Source organism: Myotis davidii, unplaced genomic scaffold (assembly GCF_000327345.1).
Source record: "Myotis davidii unplaced genomic scaffold, ASM32734v1 scaffold77, whole genome shotgun sequence".
Taxonomy (NCBI): domain Eukaryota; kingdom Metazoa; phylum Chordata; class Mammalia; order Chiroptera; family Vespertilionidae; genus Myotis; species Myotis davidii.
Window position 1 is genome coordinate 7,506,696 of NW_006289713.1, and position 14,057 is coordinate 7,520,752.

The window sequence follows — 14,057 nt, forward strand, 5'->3', positions numbered from 1 at the left end:
AGGTTGAGAACTGCTGCTCTAGACCCTACCCTTCATTCAGGATTAAAGACAAGTATATCTTCTTTAGGGAAGCCCTCCGTAACCACACCAGAGCCCAAGCAGGGTCCAAGACCTCTACCATTCAAGGTCACAGATACTGCTATCCCTCCTCCAGGGCACTGACTAACATTTGCAGTTGAGACCTCTGGGAGGGTTTTACTTGGTGAGTGTCCTCCTTCCATCCTAGACAACCAGCTCCGGGACTCTCTGAGCTCACGGTCCTGAACCCATGTCAAACCCTGTGCAGGGCTTGACAAGGATCTCACCAATCAGATGTGGACAAAAGGAATGCTGAGAAAACAGGCCTCCCCCTGCATCGAGGCCCAGCCGAGTGGGGTCGCCCAGAGCCCACAGCAGGCCGAACTCACGAGGCTGCAGGGGCTAACTCAAAGCCTGGGAATTTAGTCATCTACCCGTGTTGCCTCCTCATTAGTATAAATTTTAAAAATAGCTTTATGCCAGCACCATAAAGGTAATTTCTTCTTGGAAAGGACACTTACTCATTTGCTTTAAACAGTCATTAATGTTCCAAATTTCCCCTCAGAATTGCATGTCAATGGTCCTATGGGGAATTTGAAAGTAAAACCAGAAAAATAATGATGTGGGAAAAATGTCAGATGAGAGCTGTGAATGCATTACAGACCTTCAACTAATATTGTTGCTGTCAAAGTTCAAGGATTAAATACTCATCAGTTTGCACCCTTCCATGGTTGCCCATTCTTCCCTGACAGCAGCCGGTCTCCAGCTTGCCAATAATGATCATTTCTGCTGTAACTGATGGCTTTATCTAATGAGGAGATCATACTCTAAAAGTCACAAGGTTCACCCCTTATCAGGAGAGGCAGGGCCCTCACACTTACTGGGAAGGGCTCTGCAAAAGAAGAGGCAGACTTCTTCAGATGAACAAAGATAACCTATCATATGCTCACAGCCAAGCATTAGTGTTCATGGTCCAACAAGGAAATGGAATGTTTACATTCACGGCCATACCCAGAAACTCTGGAGCACGCATGCATCATTCTCATGAAAGAATGTCTTTTCAGACCCAGACTTCTCAGGTAGAAAAAGTGCGAGTCTCACATTTACTCAGATGTTTGGGGGAAGGGGTCCTGTTCATCTTGTTAACCTCTGTGTCCTCAGTGCCTATTACAGACATGTCACATAGTAGATGATCAATAAATATTTGTCAAGCCCTCCCTGGTTTGGCTCAGTTGATAGAGCATCAGCCTGCAGACTGAAGGTTCCCAGATTCGATTTTGGTCAAACGCACATGCCCTGGTTGTGGGCTTGATCCCCAGTTGTGGGTGGTGCAGGAGGCATCTGATCAAAGAGTCTCTCTCATCGTTGATGTTTCTATCTCTGGAGTCAATTAAAATATATTTTAAAATAAATAAATGTTAGTTGTATAAAAGGGCTTTGTGAAGGGGAAGTCTCATATCCACATAAGAGTTAACCTGGTACCTGTGCACGCCACTGTGAAATTTATTCCAACAACCATCTAGGAACAAAAGTGGGAACCTGGAGGAATCTGAGCACTAATAAATATATAATAAATAAATAAATATTTGTCCAGGACAGTTACATCCTGGAGCCCGGGTAACTGTAGTGCAGTTCCAGAAGCAGAATGCCTGGGTTCAAATCCTGCCTCCACTAACTAGTTTTAAGTCCTTGAAGAAATTAAGTTCTCTGTGCCTTAGTTTTGTTATTTATAAAATGGGCATAAAATAGTTCCTGCCTCACAAGGTTGTAAAGATTAAATGTGCTAATATCTCTAAAGCATTTAGAACAGTGCTTTATACAGTGTAAGAGTGCAACATTCAAGCTTTTCTGTTCTTCTTTTAGGATTACAGATTCGTGCACGTACTGAACACCCAGCCCTGGACTTGGGGCTTCACACACTCTATTTCAATTCCTTGGTGTGCTTGTTGTTGTTCTGGTCATTTTGATGAGGAGTGGTATAAACAAACCGGTTATATTCCCAAAAGTATCTTATTTACTCCTCCCCACATTCGTATATGACGGATACAGTTGTTTCTATTTTAAAGATGAAGCAACTGAGAGAAGTTGATGATGTACGTGCATGGGCAGAGCTCGGATGGACCCTGGCCTGTCACACTGCAGTGTGCCCTCCGCTCACTCCTGTGTCTCAGAAACATTTCTCCCATCATTTTTAACACCAGCCAGTGGCTCTGCCTACTGCCCCGGCATACCAGGCCCTTACTCTGACTGCTTTTGTTGTTCCCATAGCACTGGTCGCCTTCTAAAATACTCTGTGACTGACTTATTTGTATTACTTGTCTCTCCTGCTAGAATGTTCATGCTACAGGCCTAGGGATCTTTGCTCTTTTTGTTCAGCAATGTGTTGCAAGTGCCTACAATATGTTGTACAGTGGTCGGCAAACTGTGGCTCTTTGGCCCCTTGAGTGTGGCTCTTCCTAAGCCTTAGGAGTACCCTAATTAAGCTAATAACAATGTACCTACCTATATAGTTTAAGTTTAAAAAATTTGGCTCTCAAAAGAAATTTCAATGTGTGTACTGTTGGTATTTGGCTCTGTTGACTAATGAGTTTGCCGACCGCTATTTAGTACATCAAGGGCACTCAATAAATACTAAGGAAGAGAGGAAGGAAGAAAAGGAGGGAAGAGAGAAGGAGGGAGAGTAGGAAATACCTCTTCCCCTTCAGTGCTACCGGGTCCCTGCTCAGTGCATCTGCTCCAGAAAACTCTGCCACCATCAGTGCACATGCCCCATTCCCCTGTCTCTGGGCTGCCATTCTGCCAGTACTGCCTTGCCAGAAATAAAAGAATGGAAGGGGCAGCCAAGGAGTTAGGGACATCTCATCCCCAGAGAGGGACAGCTGGGCAGAGGGAAAGGAGGAGGAGCAATGGGACCCAGGCAAGGGGGGGCTCTGGGTAGAATGAAAAGGTTAGGACTTCCTGAGTCCTTAGTGCATTGCTCCTCACATAGTAATTCTAAATGCTGAAGGAACTGGCCTGAGACTGGAATCTCTATCACTATCCCTGGATGGTGGCTATAAAAGTTCAATGCCTCCTTTACTTGGGAAGTTAGCTGAAATCTACCTTCATGCGTAGCAGCATAAAGTATGTTATCTGATTAATTTAGGTGAACTAATTGATTGGTTTTGTAATTACGGGATTACTCATGGAGCAATCACAAGATTACTTTGAGGCAATAAAAACACCCCAAACAGGGAAACCTATGTGTGGAATGTGGCATGTGTTGTTTTTTTCTCTCTTTCTCATAAAACTCAATCTTGTACTTCTTAGTACTGAATAGAAACAATCACACATGCCCAGAGGTTTTGCTGAAACAGTGTCCACATGATCTCGGACAGCACCTACTAGCGAAGCACCAGTTTGTGATGACGGATCCTCAAAATATGCTCACAGGGGAGCAGGTTCTGCCATTGAACATGCTTTATAAAGGCTTAACTCATTTCGCCTTTAACCACATATCCTTCCTTATTCAAGTCTGGCTATCTTGTTATAATGATACCTCCGACTTTAAATGAAATGCAAAATCTTAACTCCTCTCACCCCTTCCTGACAAACTCCTACTCATCCTTCAAGAGCCAACTCAAATGCCATTCTCTCTTCTATGCTCCCATATAACTTTTTATTTCTCTTTCATGAAAATTATCACATAATGTATTTTCTCTGAGCAGCTCAAGGACCAGATCTACAGTTTATTGGATTTTTTTTTTGTTGTCATACCCCCTTTCTGTTAACAACATTTAAGCAATGAGATGGAACGGGCTTTCTTTTCTTTTATTCCTTAGTTTGAATGCCAGCTTCATAAGTCACCAGCTGTGGGAACTTGGACAAGAAACTTAAACTCCTAAAACCTCAAATTCCTCATACATGTAGCAGGGATAGTGGCAGCACCTGCAGAGCAGGGTGTGGTACACAGAAAAAGGAAGACCAGGTGTGAAGCTCCTGGCACAGGTGGGCTTTCTAAAATATACTAGTACATACATGCATAAAGCACTCACCCCATACATGTATGTGCATATACATGTATTTATATAAATACTAGAGGCCCGCTGCACAATATTTTTTTTTTAAATATATTTTATTGAGTTTCCACAGAGCCTGTGCCCTCTCACAGTCCAGGACTCCTCGGCGATGAGAGAGAAACATCAACCAGGGGAGTTTCCTCAGCCCAGCCTGTGCCCTCTCACAGTCCAGGACTCCTCGGGGAATGTCCACTGAGGGGTCCTTAGCGCTGCCGCTGCGCACACCAGCCATAGCCCGGCTTCTGGCTGAGCGGCGCTCCCTCTGTGGGAGCGCACTGACCTCCAGGGGGCAGCTCCTGCATTGAGTGTCTGCCCCCTGGTGGTCAGTGCATGTCATAGTGTCCAGTCGTTCCGCCGTTTGGTCAATTTGCATATTAGCCTTTTATTGTATAGGATCTATGCATCTACATAATTATGTACCAGTACGTGACCACCCATGCAATCATATACAAATATGTACATGCATGTATACGTACCTAAGTTTATATAAAACTTAGGTGTATATACATCTATGTCTGTGTGTATACGTGCATTTATATATAAGCAGAGATGTGTGTATGTGTGTATGCATGCATTTATATATAGCTATGTGTGCATATATTCATGTATGTGTGTGCCCAGGTATTTAAGTATAACTATGTATGTGTTGTGTGAATATTTTGTCACTGTTTTATTCATTACCCCTTCTCCTGGTAGGTCACTGGAGTAGATTTCACTGGGCTCTATGCACAGAGCCATGGTTTTAGTAGAAATACATTCCTAAATAGAACGAGCATGGTTGAGCTGATAAGAACTGCTTGTTAATATGCTGAACCAGGAAGGGTGGACCTGGATGCTGTTGAATGCAGGGAGGATCATAACTTATGAGAAGAAGCCTTCTCAAGTCCAGAGTCGGGATCAGGAAAAGGAACAGGACCCACAGTAGAGCTGGTGAAGAGTAGAGTTGAAAGAAGAGGTCAGAAAAACTACAGAATGGGATTTCAGGACTCTCTCAGCAGCAAAGCATAGCCTGATCCTGACCAGTTCACTTGGCTGATTCTATTAGCCTCACAAGTACATTGAGCTTTGGATATTTTCCAGGAAGTCTTTCATATTCTCTCTCATTTAGGCCATGTTTTCTGCCCACCTCTGAACTCACTTCAAACCTGTGCTCCCTCCACTGGTAGCAAGGATCACACTGTCCTTTAATTGTCTCCTTTGCAGAGTTTGAGTTTTAGCGGTGCAGGAATTATGGCCTGGTCCCTGCTGAGTTTCAGTAAGAGGTTTGGTGGTGGTGGCATGGTTGACGATGAAAAGTCTCAACACAATCTTTCTCTTCTAAAACTTTTGTACCTCATCTTCCCTGTAAGTCCACAATGGCCTCCTTATCCTTCCTCAGACATGCCAGGTGCCCTTCCGCCTCAGGACTTTTGTAGGGCCTGGTACTGGCGCCTGGGAGATCCTCATTCCCTCCCCCTTTCAGGTCTTAGCTCCAATGCTGCTTTCTTAGGAAGGCCTTCCTGGACCACCTTTGTACAATACAGTCATCCCTCCCTCCCTCCCTTTTCTCCACAGGCTTCCCAACTCCACACACAGGCACAAGCCCACATCTGACTTGTTTTCTCTTTCCTCTCCTCTGGAATGTAAACTCCTGGAAAGTAGAGACTTTTGTCTCTATGTGTCCATACCTACATCACCAGAATAGTGCCTGGCACATACTAGGTGCTCAGTAAATATTTGCTGAATGAATGAACTCAGATAGCAATGGATAAATATTATTATAAACTAGAGGCCTGTTGTACAAAGAGATTCGTGCAATAGGCCTTCCCTTCCCTTGGCTGCTGGCAACAGTTTTCCTCTGGCACCCGGGACCCAGGCCTTCGCTCTGGCTGGGCTCCGGCCAGAGGCCCACCCCCACCCTCCCCAGCCATCAGGCTTCGCTGCTCCACTGATCCCAGGGCCGTGAGGACTCGCGGCTCTGCTGATCCTGGGGCCATGAGGCCCTCAGATAGCAATGGATAAATATTATTATAAACTAGAGGCCTGTTGTACAAAGAGATTCGTGCAATAGGCCTTCCCTTCCCTTGGCTGCTGGCAACAGTTTTCCTCTGGCACCCGGGACCCAGGCCTTCGCTCTGGCTGGGCTCCGGCCAGAGGCCCACCCCGACCCTCCCCAGCCATCAGGCTTCGCTGCTCCACTGATCCCAGGGCCGTGAGGACTCGCGGCTCTGCTGATCCTGGGGCCATGAGGCCTCTTGGCTCCACTGATCCCGGGGCCGTGAGGCCTCGCTGCTCAGCAGGCTTCGGGCACATTTGGCTTAGCTCCACCACTTGGAGCCTAGTATGCAAATTAACCGCCATCTTTGTTGGCAGTTAATTTGCATATCGCCCTGATTAGCCAATGGGAAGCGTAGCAAAGGTACAGTCAATTACCCTTTTTGTCTTTTATTAGATAGGATTGCAATAGTAGCAGGAAGAACACGGGCATGCCTGTTTGGAAGTCTGACATGGGTTTCTGTAGGAGAGAGGCTGACACTGGGCCCCTGTGGGTGGTGTTGGGCTCCTGGCATGCGTACAAGGCTGATCCTATGCACAGCCTTCCCTTAACCAGAATCAAGCCTGTTCTGATGACAGGGCCTCAGACCAATTGTCCCAACATCAACTTACTGTCACATGCTTTGTGATACTTTTTTTTTCTGAAACAAAACACAGTAATGTGTTTTATAAGCCCTAAATACGTGTTTTGCATTCAGAAAACACACACACAGCATTTTCCTTTTTTCAAACAGTCATTTGTGGCATTAAACTGCATATAATTAAATTAAAAGCATCCATGAACTCTCTGAAATACAATGCTTTGAACAAACCTCAAATCATTGTAATTAAAGCTGTTGAGACTCCACAGCATAATGGATGGTCAACAAATAGTACCAGTAAAGTGATATTCTGCTATTAGGCACACTCTTTGCAGTAGGAGATCCACTTATGAGACCCAGGTTTGGAAAAGAAGAGAGAGGAGGAATGGAACAGCATTCAAAAGGGAGGTGGGAGGCTGGGGCTGGCGGAAAGGGGGGGAGGTGTTGCGGGGAGTCTGGTGCAGAATTTCAACTAATCTTCCCATCTTATTTCCATTTGAGACTGGCAAACTCCAATGGAAGTAGCTTGTTTCTGAAAATGGAAATAATACCTAACATTTATCAAGCAGTTTCCAAGTTCCAGGCATTGTTCTAAGGACTTGACATGTATTAGCTTATTTTTTCCTTGCAACAATCCTCAGAAGCATATGCCATTAATGTCTCTACTACGTGGGTGAGGAAAATGAGGCTCAGACCAAGAGGCAAGTAAATGATCTCTGGTCCTTTGGCCAATAACAGGTGAAGCTGCGATGAGGATGCCCACAGGCTGTTCTCAGTTTGGCCTTTGACTCTGACCCCACTCTACCCCCAAGTTCTCACTGCACAGCGACTATACAATGCAGTCCAACTCTGCAATGCCTCCAAGCACCTTACGGTGCATTAGATAGGGCAACAAGGGGGACTTCCAGCTGAGCCTGGTGCATGAAGGACAAGGAAAAATAAATGAGATATTTCTTAAATGCGTTCACTGGACTTGGCACTTTGGCATATCCACTCTTGCACTGGAGGCTCACTGAGGGTGGGGATCATGCTCGTTTTGTGCAGTTTGACCCCAGTACCCAGCACTGTGGCCATTATTTGTTGAATGTATGGATACCTACAATGGTCCTACAAGGTAGGCAAGATTATCCCTATGGCATAATATGTGGTTCTCAACCTGTGGGTCGTGACCCCTTTGGCAGTCGAATGACCCTTTCACAGGGGTCGCCTAAGACCATCCTGCATATCAGATATTTACCTTATGATTCATAACAGTAGCAACATTACAGTTATGAAGTATCAACGAAAATAATTTTATGGTTGGGTCACAACATGATGAACTGTATTTAAAGGGCCAGAAGGTTGAGAACCACTGGCATAGATGATGAACCTGAGTCTTCAGAGAGTGTAAGAGACTCCCACAGTCGATTAGAAAGAGCAGATATTTGAAACCAAGACTGACTGAACTTCCAGGTCTGTGTTTTCCAAAATAGCGCAGGTAACAGAGGACATAGGAAGGGAGCATCGGGCAGTTTAAACTCCAAAGTTTGTTTCAGTGTGTTTCAGCAGTGAAGGCTGGAGATCTGGGGCTCACAGGGCCTGAGGTGACAGTTAGACATGCAAAGGCTGGCCCTGACAGCCTGGGGTCAGCATGGCCAAAGCAGCAACGTGAGTGGCCACAGGCAGCCCCCAGGAAGCTGCTGCCTATTTGAAGCCTTTTATCTTCACCCCAGGTAGCTTGGCACAGTATCTACAGAGAAGCACTTAAAAAGAGCCGGCCATTACTGAATCTTTTGATGCGTATAAGAGTCCACATCAGTCAATATGGTTTTAGTTTCTGTGTTTTGAGAGGCTTGCAACCATCAGCTGGAGCGGTATCAGTGTCAGAAGCAGGGCCTGGAAGCTCAGAGATACTGCAGCTCTGATCCCAGGAAGAGAGATGGGTGTCTCTGAAGCCCGAAACCCACCTGCACTACAGATCCCTCCCCAAGGATGGACCGTTATTTTTCATCCACCCAGGGCCCTTAAACCTGATCTCTCTTGCCCAGATAATTCCTCTCCCAATCCCAATTCAAAACTTTCTCAGGAAACATCAACAAAGCAGCTCAACCTCTGACTCACTTTAGCACACATTCTCCTACATGCCCCACAGGTGTGTGAAGCCCTTAAGAGGTGAATGCCACCCAGCCACCAACATGTGCTTCTGAGACAAAGGGACAGACACCCGCTTGAGTCTGCATTCCACCACTCCAAGACCTGGAGCAAATTACTTTGTCTTCAGAGCCACTAAAGAACTCCTCTTTAAGATGGGACAATACACACCATCCAATAAAGGTGGTAACATCATTCATTTAACCATTCATTCATTCAATTATCTGCTATAAAAAGTTAACACTTCCCGCAAGTTTTGAAGTCTACCCCTCTCCCACCTTCTTGGAAACTGTATACTGTGGATTAAAATGGCCACATGCTAACCTGACTAGCTCAGGCAAGGCCTGTGTGGTGGTCTTGCAAACTCAGAGACCTAAAGTAACCACAAAGGATGGTCTGAAATTAAAACGTTTTCATTAAAAAGCAGTCTATGGTGGGTAGCCATGTCCTAGGCCAGTAGCATTATTCTAAATATTTTAACCAATGTATCTAAATGCAATATTTGGAGATGGGGGTCACAGGCTTCACCAGACTGACAAAAGGGTCTGTGCACAAAATGGTTAAGAACCCTTATAATTCTCAGAATAATAGTCTCAAAAAGAAATCTAATTAAAACTGTTACCCCATGGCCCAATGTCTGCCCCAATCTGACACATACAAACACTGAATCCTGTTGAGGGCTTCCCACTGTTTTTAGGAAAGCCCGACTCCTTCAAATGACCTACAAAGCCCTGCATGGCCAAGCCTACCCACCACCATTACCACCACCACCACTACCGTGTACTTGGGAATCTCTATTGGTTCCATGATCTGCTGTGGGAGCTGGGAATCAGATCTCAGGACCTCAGAGTTCTGGGCTAATGCCAGAGCCTGGATGACCATGCAATTTACACCGCACATTAAGCCACCCTTGTCACATTGGGCACCTCTTCCCAGGCTATAGTGGAGCTTGGTAATGGGCCCCCAATCACTTTGAGATCCTCTGAATACAAGGACTGCAGAGACATAACCAGAGTTCCCATGGACTAGAGGAAACTTTCCAATGTTTTCCCCAGAGTTGTATATCTTTCTTACTGACAGGCTCCTTCTGTTTGGCAGACATTTGTTTCCTCCCTGACTTTCACAAAGAAAAAGGACAGGTTTTGCTTAATGAGCTGTTGTCCTACGTTCTCAACCATTCTACACCTCTGCTCATTGCAGATTGCTCTTTTGTTTAATGGTGTGTGTGGTCAGGTACACATTCAAAAGGTTGTCTCTGGATAACATTTTATTTAAAGGAGAAAATCTAAGGGGCATGTCCTCAGCCTAAGTAGAACCGTTTTCCTCTTTCAATCAATGACAAAGGGCTGTCAGCAACTAAGTAATTCCTAATCACTGTTGGCAAACAGGAGACCTTGCTGGGACATGGGCTGTGGCAGGCTTCCTCCTTGAGGACACTGTTCTTAACACATGAGCTTATAGTAAATGAACTGGGGTATCTTAAAAGCAAGTCTATGTATCAGTTAATCAAAAACCTGTCTCTTTTTTTTCTTAACAGGCACCTTATCTGTATCTTGAGAAAGTCGTAAATTGTGCTAATCCACTTCTTTACTGGTGTCCAGAAAGAATTATTTTTGTTAATGGCATGGTAAATCAGGAGACTTGTTAGTGAAACTGCTCAGAAAATGGGTCCTGAAAATGAAAGCCATAATATTTGTCAGATTTCCAAATCCTCTCTTGGGAACAAAGATGGTAACTGTAACATATTTGCTAAATTCCATTACTTTAATACATTTATGTTGCTTGAGATATGGGATGCTAAGGAAGGCACACACATAAATCAAGGGTAAAACCATAAAATCAAATCCAAAGATAGATATTATGGCTGTAAATTCAGACCTGATTTCAGGGTTAATATTCTGTTAGATTTGAGTGCCATCACTTACATGCTTAAAGGGCCTGCCCAGCCTCCTTATGGCCCCCAGGCGAATTCCTAATGAGCATGATCTTACCACTCCCCTGTGCCCAGGACCTCCAAGTCATGACCAGGCAGCCTCCTCTTCACAAAGAAACTCACTGGCTTCCTACACAGCACAGAACAGGCCTCAGTTGCTCTCCTGTTAATATACAGGGGTATGCAAAAGCTGTGAGTTCACCAGTTTATTCTTGTATTACTATTTGTCAATTATCATATTATTTTCCATATAAATAACTGTAAACCTACTCTTGCCCCACTCTATTTACAGTCAGACACTCTCCTGTGATTGTTTTGATTCTGTTTGAAATATCAGGTTAAAATGCAAAAATATGTCCTAAGCCAGATCAACTTGGCCTTCTCTTGAGACGGTGGAGATTTGAGGGTAGGGAGGTAAACAGAGCACATAAAAGAGAGTAGAAGGCAGTGTGAATAAGAGATTGCTGGTATTAATAGAAAATTATCCCTGCTTGTGCAACATACCTTATACTTAGAGGTTCCTTTTCTGTGCACATAATGGTAAATCAATTTCTTCCTTTTTTTTCTTTTTTTCTGAGTCTAAATAAGCTGAGAGAAACTGTTTTTTGATGAGGGTAGAAGTAAGTCTATGTCGTTCCTCTCCTAGTATACTCTGCGCTGAAAGCTGGTTTCTGGGGTTTTGGTTAGCTTCTATTTTTGTAACTATGTTTCAAACTGCCAGCTAAGAGGCCTGCAAGTCATGACCAGGCAGCCTCCTCTTCACAAAGAAACTCACTGGCTTCCTACACAGCACAGAACAGGCCTCAGTTGCTCTCCTGTTATTTACTGAAAACCCTTTCTAGAGGAAAATTACTTGAGAGGTGCTCAAACTCACTCATGATCAGAAAATGCACTTGAAAAAAATTAATGTAATAATAGCTTGGCAAATGTTTGAAGTTTGATAATATCAAGTGTTGGTGATAGTATGAGGAAACATAACTTTCATAAAATGTGGAGGAGCAGGTAATTTGGTATAACACCTCTTTAAGGGGAATTTGGCAAGATCTTAAAAAATACATATATGTATGAATACACAAAGATATATATATATATATAAGGTTAAATGAAGTGATTTATGGTAGACCCACATGAATATAATATAGAATTAACATAAATGAGGTATTCCCACATGTATTAACATGGGAAGATATCTAAAGTACATTGCAGAGTGAAATGGTAATGCTGTTGACATCTAAGAATAAGGAGATGTTAGGGGTAGTAGAAGCCTTATCCATGATTACTTATCTGTGATTATTTAATTTTTATTTACCTTCTGACTTAAATTCCTGGGTGAAAACCTCAGTTGTGTCACTCACTTCCTTGGGTAAGTCCTGTGCCTCAATAGTCTCATCTACAAAGCAGATGGCACAGCCAAAAGGGGGCTAATGGCAGTGTCTGGCACACAGTAGGTGCTCACTTGTCACCTTTCCAAAATCATCTTACTAATAAATAAGTCAATATTTATATACTGAGCCACAAAGAAAGAGCCTTCTTTGTGGTAGCTTTTCTCATGCTCCTATTTATTGCTCTTTCCAATCCTTCTCATGTTATCTTTGGCTTGTCTGCTGTACGAGTTCAGCTCTGATAGCATTGTGGGAAAGCATAAGGTATTCAGTGACAATTTTTTACTAAGTGTTTCCACAAAATCAAATGATTCTATGTCTGTAATTCCCAAGAAAGTAGACAGAGAAATATCAAAGGCTGTTAGATCTTGCTTAACAGAAATATAGGGAGATGGAGATCTTAGAAAATGAGCTTCATTATTCAAAGAAGAAGAAAGTAAATTATTTCATGCATGCAAGAAGTCAGCAGTTCTAAAAAATTAGGAAAACCAGAGAGAAAGAAGGATTTTATGGAATTATCCCATCTCATTTCATTTTGCAAATGTGGACGCACATGCAAAAAGATCACACGGTTGTCCAAGGTCACTGAGCTAGTCAGCTGGAAACCAGAGTGAAACTCTGAGAATTTTTACTGAGTTCTGTCCTTTCCTCCCAATTGGCCTCTTGCCTAGAGGTCAGTAAGATGTGCATTCGAGAAATACTGTAATTAGGAAATCCCCTTAACAAGTTGATCCTGGATAATAAGCAATTCCCTTTGATCATTGTAAGAGAAAAAGAACACAGTTTAAAAATTACCCAAGATATAGTTGAGTACATGTCTTAAGTTTGGAAGAAACTAAATAGAGTTCATTAAATTCCCCAAGAATTATTGCCATGGATCTAGTTGCATATGTTTACCCTTTGACAGGTTTTCTCTGCATACAAAATACTTTATTATGGCTTTGGAGGGTAAAATCTTGAGGTTAATTGTTCCTTTCACCCTTCATAAGGAATGAAGACTATCCTTTATCTTCTTAAAAAACATAAAGCCTTTCGCTTGAAAGTTTTCCTTAAACCCACAAGGAGGGGTCCCCAAGATAAGAGGTCAAAGGGTCCATCTTCCAAGGATCCTTAGCACCAAAATCAAGACATGATGTCATTTTTACCTAGATGGTTTTACTCTTCTGTTTCTTCCTTATATTTAAGTGTTAACTCCCACTCATCCACTCTAACTGGGCCCCTGGTTCCTACCCTTGACCTGAAAATCCTCCACCTTTCTCACGCTGCCCTTCCCAGCTACCAGACCTCTCCCTACTTATCATGCTGCCCAAACTGCTAAAGAAATTATCTTCCATCCTCAAACAACAAACACTTGATTTTCTTTCTCCTGCAAAACAACCAAAAAAATTTCAACTCTTTCTTTTGGGCAAAAATATGAAAGAGGCCATTTGTTCAAAAGGATTAAGCAAATAAAAGCAAGTATAATAACAGGTTTTTTAACAATCTGTCCAAGTCCTTTTTACATGACATTAGGAACATTGGTTGTCTGGATAAATCTGGCAATGACTGTTGTCAGTAAAAACAATTTGAGTCTTTTGTTTTAAAAAAATGGTCTCAAATGCAAAAGCATGTACTTAGACACTAGACGTTTTTTGTCATTTGGGCAAAAAACTTCATTGGTCTTGCTCTCTTAAAGGCAACTACTTCCTCTCCTACTTCTAGTTGCCTTGGATTTCAGCCTCGAGATGAGTGCTATACCCACATCTCATCAGTACTCCCTGGGATATACAAGAACATAATATACCTGGCACATTTCACCTTATTACCTACACTCTGTGTTCCTCAGTTATGCTTTGCTCTTCTTTACTATGCCATAATGAAAGCCTTTGTCTCTGTGGACCAAAAATTTCCTTGCTGAAGAAACACAGCAATATTTCACACA

The 14,057-nt window shown here is 43.2% G+C and overlaps 1 protein-coding gene across 3 annotated transcripts in view; it reads right to left on the reverse strand.

Annotated features, from left to right (window-relative positions):
• CDH13 (cadherin 13) overlaps positions 1 to 14,057 on the reverse strand; it is a 1,006,079-nt gene that overhangs the window by 827,874 nt on the left and 164,148 nt on the right. The gene's annotated exons all lie outside the window — the stretch shown is intronic.